Genomic DNA, 9,878 nt, shown 5'->3' on the forward strand with positions numbered 1-9,878 from the left:
CCCTGCGCCCCTGGAAGCCACCAACTTTGGGACAGCTCACAGGCCGAGGGTAAAGGGCCAGAGCAAGGGTGTAACGTCACCAGGACACGAAGGGGGAGTGCGGGACACTGAGCCCGAGGCTGGGATACGCCAACTACTTGGCTGCAAATGAGGCCCTGGTACGCTGCACGGCAGAAGGCGAGCAGAGACCAGGCGGGTAGGGAGCCCCTGGGTCCCCAGATCCCTAGGCTACAGCCTCGGAGGCCCGCGCAATGCGAGCACAAAAGTTACTTTGGGGTGAAACTCTCCAACCCTGACTCCACCCCAGGTGGGACTCGAACCCACAATCCCTGGTTTAGAAGGCCAGTGCCTTATCCATTAGGCCACTGGGGCTCGATAACAAGGGTGCACCACGTGGTCCATGGTAACGTGCAGCCGCACGCGGACAGGCCTCACTCGGGCCTGCCATGACGCCCGCCGCACAGTGGACCCGAAGAACGAGGGCCGGCCCTGGGCAGCCTGCAGGACAACCGGAGGGCACACCCGCGGGGCTACGAGAAAAGTTAAGGTTCAAGGTGAGGCGACTGCGCAGTGCCGGGGGGCAGGAAGGTGAGCGTCAAGATGCCCGAAGGACGCGCGAAGAGGTTGGTGAAACCGCAAACGAAGCGGGTTAGGATTATTGAGCCACCAAAGCCAGGAGCCCCTCGTCCAAAACTAAGCCGACCACGAAGGGACTCGAACCCTCAATCTTCTGATCCGAAGTCAGACGCCTTATCCGTTAGGCCACGCGGTCACGACGCCCACAGGCTCGCAATGCGATAGTTAAGTGCACCCCCCCTTGAAGGTGGCGTTGGCGCAAGAAACGACCGTGTGCGTTTGGCCACAAGGTGTGTCCCAGGTGTGGCGGAGGAAGAACCACAGTGCGGTCCCTGCGTCTGGCGTCAGCGCTGGTGCGGCCTTGGGTCACCAAATAAGTCTACGGGTGACTCCTACTTCGCGAGGAGGCCGCGTGCCCTAATGAATAAAATGTCTGACTTCGGATTAACAGTTTGAGCCCCTTCGTGGTCGAAACGTTTTCGTCCCGAAAAGAGGATAGCACTCTTGTACTGCAACCAAATCCCAGTCCTTGCCCTTGTTTTAGACACGGAGAGCCCTTCGGACCCTCTCACAGCAGCTACTTCCGTCACCTGGACCTGGTAGTTCGGGCTCGTGTCCAAACGGGCTCTGCACCTGGAAACTTCCGGGCTGACGTCATTACGCAGCCATGCGACCTCATAGTTCAAGAGGCATGTGATCCGGCGCCGCTTGCGAGAAGCCCCAGTGGCCTAATGGATAAGGCACTGGCCTCCTAAGCCAGGGATTGTGGGTTCGAGTCCCATCTGGGGTGAGGTGGCTTAACCACTGCGTGTCGCTTTTGCATCTCTACCTTTTTAAGGTAAAAAACTCATGAGGCACATTTTCTCTTTTTAAGACCATTTGTGTGTGTGCGGGTGTGTGTGTATGTCTCTGTTGCAATTAATTTGCCCTTTCTTTTTGATCGAACCTGACTATACTTTTAAAGGTAAACCGTTATGACGGAAAATGGTTCCCCACTTCTTGTTGCCTCTTCGGGTTGGCATCTAAACAGACAACGTGGTGAAAGGGCTCTGCAAGCTACAAATCTCTGTGCAAAAGAAGCGAGCGTGTTCTGTGTGAGTCCACCGCTATAAAGTTAAAATCAGGCAACACCTTAGCCCGTCCCTCCCTGCCCCCTAAACCCTCCACGGGAGACGGGCAGGCGGTGTGTGGCGCCGCCCACCCCCATGCCCTCAGTCCTGGTGTGGACTCTGTCTCCCTTGAGACGGCACCCACCACACTGCCCTGTGCTAGGGCCAGGAGGGGTGCAACGAAGCTCGTGTGTACAGCACGCGCATTGGACAGTGGGGATAACTGCCAATCTCTTGAGTATACCCAAGTCCCGCGGGGAAAAGATGGCACGCTCACATCGGGTGATCCCAGGAGTATTTAAAAAGGGATTCGTGGGTAAACAACAAGGTCCTACTGTATAGCACAGGGAACTATATTCAATATCCTGTGATTAAACCATAATGGAAAAGTGTTAAAAAAGAATGTGTCTATGTATATATAATATATATATCTGAATCACTTTGCTGTACAGCAGAAATTAACACATTTAAAATCAACTATACTTCAATAAAAAATAAATAAAATAAAAAGGGATTATCTACTGTATAACATAGGGAACAATACTCAATATCCTGTGATTAAACCATAATGGAAAATAATATTAAAAAGAATGTGTGTATATATATATATAACATGTATATATAATATGCATATCTGAATCACTTTGCCGTATAGCAGAAATTAACAACATTGAAAATCGACTATATTTCAATAAAAAATAAATAAATAAAAGGATTATCGGGGAGATGTACATTTATGATTTTCACACTCTCCTGTGTGTGTGTGTGTGTGTGTGTGTGTGTGTGTGTGTGTATATATATAATTATCCTTTGGTAAAATGTTTAATTTTTGTTTTAACTGTACTTTTCTGACCAGGGATTTTTTTTTTTTTTTTTTACCTTGAAGCCCTGAGGAGCTATGGGTGTGCATCCAAGTTGACTATCGCACTGTGTGCCCTTCGGGGATGCTGTATTTACTCGGGGAGAGGCTGTATTGTTCATCAGGTTTTCATAAGTCCTTGACTCAAAAAAGTTTAAAAACCACCCTTCCTTGTACTTTTGTAGAAAGAAATAACAAACTAGAAGTACAGAATCCCCCTCTCCCTTCTCCAGAGTCGTCCAGAATTCTTCCTGTGCTCTCTGCTCTAAGCCAGCCTCCAAGTTTTAGGGATGATACTTCCCAGCTCTCTCTGGCTCCCAAGCCCTGCCGCGTGGCTGCAGCATCACAGGCCTAGCCTGCAAAGCTGGGGCTACTGCTAAAACCATCCTCCAGGCCCTGCGTCCACGGAGCCAACATTCAAGTGAGAGAAAAGACAGTAAACTAATGCCAGGAGGATTTCAAAATAAAGAGGGTGATGGGAAACTATTAGTTGAGTAGTCAGAGAAGGCTTCTGGGTACAGAACGGCAAAGGTACCATTGGTAATCTCGTCACCTTCAGAGGACTTCTTTAATATCTTGGGTGACACACTACCTACTTCATGGGGTTATCGTGAGGAGTATTTATGCTCAGTGATTAGAACAGTCCCTGGAACGTAGTGTGTGCTCTGTAAGTCATGGTCATCACTATTTACTATGATACTAGCTTGCTCCATTATTCAAGGTTTTTGTGTGATACTCTCCTACCAGACGTGAACCCCTGAAGGCTCAAATTTCATCTTACATCTCTTCTCTTTCATTCATAAGGAATTCATATTAAGATTCTTCTAAATGCCAAGCACAGTGCTAAGCCCTGGGAAATATAAATATGACTAAGGTATAGTACTGGCACTCAACAGAGAATCTTCTAGAATCCTCTAGATTTTCCTAACCTTCTAGGATGACGAACCGGAATCGCAAATGTCTGAAGGTAAGGGGCGCGTGAGAGGGGCAGTTAGCAATCTGCTATGGCTATAATGGAGGAAGGAGAACAATGTACGAAGAGAGAACCCTGGAGTAAGGAAATTTACATTTGATCTTGCGGGCAGAGGGTTTTAAGCAGAGGAGCAAAATAACTATACTTGCATTTTAAAGATCCCCTTGGCAGCATGGTAAAGAATGAATTAGAGGGCTTCCCTGGTGGCGCAGTGGTTGGGAGTCCGCCGGCTGATGCAGGGGACACGGGTTCGTGCCCCGATCCGGGAGGATCCCACATGCCGCGGAGCGGCTGGGCCCGTGAGCCATGGCCGCTGAGCCTGCGCGTCCGGAGCCTGTGCTCCGCAACGGGAGAGGCCACAACAGTGAGAGGCCCACGTACCGCAATAGAAAAAAAAAAAAAAAAAAAGAATGAATTAGAGGGACTTTCCTGGTGACGCAGTGGCTAAGAATCCGCCTGCCAATGCTAGTGAGACACGGGTTTGATCCCTGGTCCAGGAAGATCCCACATTCCCTGGAGCAACTAAGCCTGTGCACCACAACTACTGAGCCTGCACTCTAGAGCCCGTGAGCCACAACTACCGAGCCCATGTGATGCAACTACTGAAGCCTGCGCGCCCCATGCTCTGCAACAAGAGAAGCCACTGCAATGAGAAGCCCGCGCACCGCAAGGAAGAGTAGCCCCTGCTCGCCACTAGAGAAAGCCCGCGTGCAGCAATGAAGACCCAACGCAGCCAAAAATAAATAAATAAATATTTTTTTTTAAAAAAAGAATGAATTAGAGACAACCTTGTAAATCAACTACACTCCAATAAATATTAAAAAAAAAAAAGAATGAATTAGAGGCAGGTGAGGGTGCAGGCAGAGAGACCCCTTAGGGAAAGATGTATGGTTCAGGGAGGAAATAAGCAAACCATGAATGGAGGCGAGAGCGGGGACACCAAGAGGAGGGAAGTACAACAGATGTTCAGGAAATGGAACCTGTGGACCTGGTTCCTAACTGCTGTGGGATGAGGGAGACAAGGAGCCCAAGATGGTGCCCAGGATTTTGGGGGACAGTGGTGCCACCCCCCAAGACAGATGGGGAAGGGATGAGTTCAGGGCTGATTATCTCAAGTTGAAGATGCCTGCAGGATCCCCAAGTGCCTGATCCCCACTCCCCGCCCCGCCCCACCCAAATCTATCCATTGTTTTCATTGTAGTTTCTGGTTTCTGCTTTGGTGTTTGAAAAATTCTCTCACCTGAAGCTTATATAAATATTCACCTACAATTTTTCCTGTTGTTCTTGTGGGTTTTTTTTTTTTTAACATTTACATCTGTAACTGGAATTTATTTTTAAGTGTCAAGTAAGGATCTGTTCCTGTTTTACAAATATTTAAACACTTAGATCAGTGCCTTTCCTCAATGATTCAAAATGCTACTTAAATTATTTAGTAAATACTTATATGCATATACCTTGAATAACGCAGGTGGGGTGGGGGGGGTGTTAGGGGCGCCGAGCTTCAGCTTCAACCAACCCGGATCATGTAGTCCTGTAGTGTTTACAGTTCAAAAAATCTGCGTGAAAGTGAGCTGCAATTCAAACACTGGTTGTACAGGGGTAAACTGTACTTAATCCTAATACAGTATGGACTTTTCCTGAACATTCTGTTCTTTTCCATTGATCTAATTATTCTTTAGCTTTTTTTTTTTAAAGTCTTTATTGAATTTGTTACAATATTGCTTCTGTTTTATGTTTTAGTTTTTTGGCCCCAAGGCATGTGGGATCTTAGCTCCCCGACCAGGGATTGAACCCACACCCCCTGCATTGGAAGGTGAAGTCTTAACCACTGGACCGCCAGGGAAATCTCTATTCTTTAGCTTTTTATGATACTTAATATGAGAGTATTAACTTATAACCCAATTTATTAATTTTTTCAATATTTCCTATTTTTCTTATCTATATTTTCTGATTCTTTTCTGTAATCAAAACGTATTGTGTAATGAAATGTTTTTCTACGACACAATTTAATGCCATCATTTTGCTTTGTTTTAATATGAAATGTTCATATTATTTTTTCTTCCAAACATTCTGTAATTACATATTTAATTTCTCATTGATCCAAGATTTAGGAGAGTTTCAGTTTCCAAGTGGCTGCATTTCTGTATTGTTTTGTGTTATTGTAGTTTGTACTGTGCGTATTAATTGTTGGTTGTCTAATGTTATCGGTTTCCAGTTATTCTGTTCGCATGACATAGAATTTAGTATATAAGCTATTAAATGAGTCTTTATTATAGTTTGCTCTAGTCTCACTTGTCTTGCAAATGTCAAAAATAGAAAGGTATGTTAAAATCTTTAAAAGTTATGTTTCTAGAAATTTCTTTTCAACTTTTTTGCTTTATATGGTTTTAATGTTATTTTTTTCAGTACATCAAGGTTCCAATCATTATTTTTTTCATGTGAATGGTTTCCTTTATTAGTTAAGAGCTGCGTTTGGCCCATGTCATGTTTTTGTCTCGATTTCTACTTTGCTAGATAGTAATATTATAAATCTACATTTCTGCCCATGCTTTAAAAATTCTTATGAAAAATTTCAAACATACCCAGAAACTGAGAATAGTAAATGAACCAACCTAGATCCATCAGTTATCAAGATTTTGTTGCATTCACTCTATTAATCCCTTTTATCCTTTTCTTTTTCTTAAGTATTTTTTTTTAAATCATTTATTTATTTATGGCCGCATTGGGTCTTCATTGCTGCGCGCGGGCTTTGTCTAGTTGCAGTGAGCGGGGGGGGGGCTACTCTTTGTTGCGCACGCAGGCTTCTCATTGTGGTGGCTTCTCTTGTGGAGCACAGGCTCTAGGCACGCGGGCTTCAGTCCTTGTGGCTCGTGGGCTCTAGAGTGCAGGCTCAGTAGTCGTGGCGCACGGGCTTAGTTGCTCCGCGGCATGTGGGATCTTCCCGGACTAGGGCTTGAACCCATGTCCCCTGCATTGGCAGGCAGATTCTTAACCACTGCGCCACCAGGGAAGCCCTTTCTTAAGTATTTTAAAGCAATCCCAGACATCACATCGTTTTATCCCTACATACTTCAATAATCATCTCAATTAATTATCTTTTTACAGTTGACTGGTGCAAATCAGGATCCAAATAAGGTCCAAACACACAGGATTTGGATGCCGGGTCGCTTTTTAATCTAAAGCTGCCCCACCTTCCCTCCTCTCCTGCCCCACGCCATTGACATGTTGAATAACAAAAGGTCAGATTTCCTGTAAAATGTCCCACATTTTGGAGTTATCTTCTTTGTGGTGTCATTTAACTTGTTCTTCTATCCCAGATATTTCTTCTAAATTGGAAGTTACTTTTAATGCCTTGATTTTTAAATCCAGGTTCAACATTTTGGCAAAAATACTTTCAAATGGTGCTGTGTAGTTAATATGTCAGAAGGTACATAATATGGGCTTGGCATCAGGAGGTGACAGCCTGATCACTGTCAAGTGCTTCATCAGACTTTCATATTATGGTCTCATCCATTAATGATCTTTGCCTGAATAAACCACAGTTGACCCTTGAACAACCTGCAGATTAGGGTTGCTGACCCTCCTCTGTCAAGTAATCTAAACTTACAGTTGGCCCCTACCCACCCACAGATTCAACCAAGCTTGGATTCAACCCACCTTGTATGGTGTAGTTCTGTAGTATGTACTTATTGAAAGAAGTCCACATATACATGGACCCATGCAGTTCAAACTCGTGTTGTTCAAGGGTCAACTGTATTTCATTAGGGATTACAAAATAGTGCTTTTTCCAATGTTGCTTTCTTTCCGCATAGTTTGTAAAGCACTTTCTATCATTAACTAGGTCTATTAGTTTATCCTGAAATACCGTTGTTTAAATTAAAGCAGGATAAATGCATTTTTTTTTTCCTTCAATGCCGGTTTGTAGAGTAAGGAGTTGGAACCCTTGATATAGCCAATGTATCCTTCTTTAACTTTTTCTTTGGCCACGCCTCTGCTTGTGGGATCTTAGTTCCCCCACCAGGGACCGAACCCAGCCCAGCAGTGAAAGCACCGAGTCCTAACCACTGCACCACCAGGGAATTGCCTTTTATTTTTTAAAGGATGGACAGCTTGTAGTTGGATTTTAGCTGACCCAGTTTGAATTACTGTCTTCTAATAGGGGTCTTTACTGATCCATAATAATCCTAAGTATGTTTGGTTCTGTATTTATGCTACTTACGTTTTTGCTGATTTCTTTAACTTTTGCCATATAGGATGTACTTTTCTCTCTTGTGACTTGAAAAGCATAATCCTATTTTACTAGTGATATTTTTTTTCTTTTTTTTTTTTTGCGATACGCGGGCCTCTCACTGTTGTGGCCTCTCCCGTTGCGGAGCACAGGCTCCGGACGCACAGGCTCAGCGGCCATGGCTCACGGGCCCAGCCGCTCCGTGGCATGTGGGATCTTCCCGGACCGGGGCACGAACCCGTGTCTTCTGCATTGGCAGGCGGACTCTCAACCACTGTGCCACCAGGGAAGCCCCACTAGTGATAATTTTTAATGTAAAATCAATGCATGCTCAATGCAAAAACTTCAAATGATTCAGGATATAAAACTTAAAAGTGCCCCAATCCTTCCTAAATGCCTTGGACTGAGAGCACGTTGTCAGTTTTTCACTGTTGTTTCTTCCTGTGAGTCTTCCAAAGGCTCTCCCTCAAGTGCTAGGGACCCCTCCCTTTATGTTACAAAACTTTCATAGGACTCATGTTGCTTCTTCCCTTGAACACACGTTCTAACCACACTCCAAAAGCAAACTCAATGGCTTTTTCTAAGATTCCCATGTTTTCACTTGTCTGAATCCCTGTATCTTCAGCTGGATGGCTGGGTGCCAGTTCAATGATTCACAGCCTGGGGGGAGGGAGCGAAGGGTACTCGTTTTGTGCATTGAAGTCCATCTGGCAGAACTACTGCTGAACATCAGATTATGTTACGACTAAAGCAGCTCTAAGTGGAACATGCCTTGCTCCTCAATTACAGTTTACCTTCGGCCTAGCCCCTGCCCTACAAATTAGAGGTGATAGTGCCCCAGGCTTCCTCTGCTTATGTCCTTTAAGACTACATTACTTTTTTGAGCGTTATCAGCAACTGTTGATCTTCTCCAGTAAATTCTGGAATCTCTGGCAGAAGTGTCACAAAATTATTGGCCTGTGCACATTACCCTTCCCCTGGTAGGTTTTTTTTTTTTTGGTCTTCATTGCTGCGCCTGGGCTTTCTCTAGTTATGGTGAGCGGGGGCTACTCTTTGTTGCGGTGCGCAGGCGGTGGCTTCCCTTGTTGCGGAGCACGGGCTCTAGGCGTGCGGGCTCAGTAGTTATGGTTCGCGGGCCCTAGAGCGCAGACTCAGTAGTTGTAGCGCACGGGCTTTGTTGCTCCGCGGCATGTGGGATCTTCCGGGACCAGGGCTCAAACCCGTGTCCCCTGCATTGGCAGGCGGATTCCTAACCACCTAGCCACCAAGGAAGCCCCTCGGTAGGTTTTTCCTACAGGATTTAAGCCATATCAAGCCATGTCAAGCCAGATGCCTTTGCTTAGATCACTTTCTTACCAAGAAACTTCCCAGGTTACCTCATTTAATTCTCATTACAATCGTGATGTTTGTAAATGAGAAAAGGAAAGTCCCGAGATGGTAAACGATTAGTCTAGAACCAGCAACTAAATGGCCAAGGGCAGGCATAAGCAATAGGCATACCAGGTCCTCTGACTTCAAGGGCAATAGAACTTTTCCCACCACCTCATCTTTTTTTTTTTTTTTTTTGCGGTACGCGGGCCTCTCACTGTTGTGGCCTCTCCCGTTGCGGAGCACAGCCTCCGGACACGCAGGCTCAGCGGCCATGGCTCACGGGCCCAGCTGCTCCGCGGCCATGGCTCACGGGCCCAGCTGCTCCGCGGCATGTGGGATCTTCCCGGACTGTGGCACGAACCCGTGTCCCCTGCATCGGCAGGCAGACTCCCAACCACTGCGCCACCAGGGAAGCCCCCACCACCTCATCTTACTTTAAACCACCTACACTTCCTGGCATTGCTCAGGAGTCCTGCTAACTACAATCAATACTAGGATCTTTTTTTTTTTTTTTTTTTTTTTGTGGTACACGGGCCTTTCACTGTTGTGGCCTCTCCCGTTGCGGAGCACAGGCTCCGGACGCGAAGGCTCAGCGGCCATGGCTCACGGGCCCAGCCGCTCCGCGGCATGTGGGATCTTCCCGGACCAGGGCACGAACCCGTGTCCCCTGCATCGGCAGGCGGACTCTCAACCACTGCGCCACCAGGGAAGCCCTAGGATCTTTTTTAATGAAACAATGGAATTAAAATAATTTCCTACGTT

General features: G+C 46.1%; 3 non-coding genes across 3 annotated transcripts; 1 reads left to right on the forward strand and 2 right to left on the reverse strand.

Annotated features, from left to right (window-relative positions):
- Nucleotides 1-299: 299 nt before the first annotated feature.
- On the reverse strand, nt 300-372 carry TRNAR-UCU (transfer RNA arginine (anticodon UCU)). The gene has a single exon. It is a non-coding gene; the product is annotated as a tRNA-Arg (tRNA).
- Nucleotides 373-699: 327 nt separating this feature from the next.
- On the reverse strand, nt 700-772 carry TRNAR-UCG (transfer RNA arginine (anticodon UCG)). Its single transcript has one exon. It is a non-coding gene; the product is annotated as a tRNA-Arg (tRNA).
- Nucleotides 773-1,293: 521 nt separating this feature from the next.
- TRNAR-CCU (transfer RNA arginine (anticodon CCU)) lies at nt 1,294-1,366 on the forward strand. Its single transcript has one exon. It is a non-coding gene; the product is annotated as a tRNA-Arg (tRNA).
- Nucleotides 1,367-9,878: the final 8,512 nt, after the last annotated feature.

This window comes from Globicephala melas, chromosome 20 (genome assembly GCF_963455315.2).
Source record: "Globicephala melas chromosome 20, mGloMel1.2, whole genome shotgun sequence".
In the NCBI taxonomy this organism is placed as follows: Eukaryota; Metazoa; Chordata; class Mammalia; order Artiodactyla; family Delphinidae; genus Globicephala; species Globicephala melas.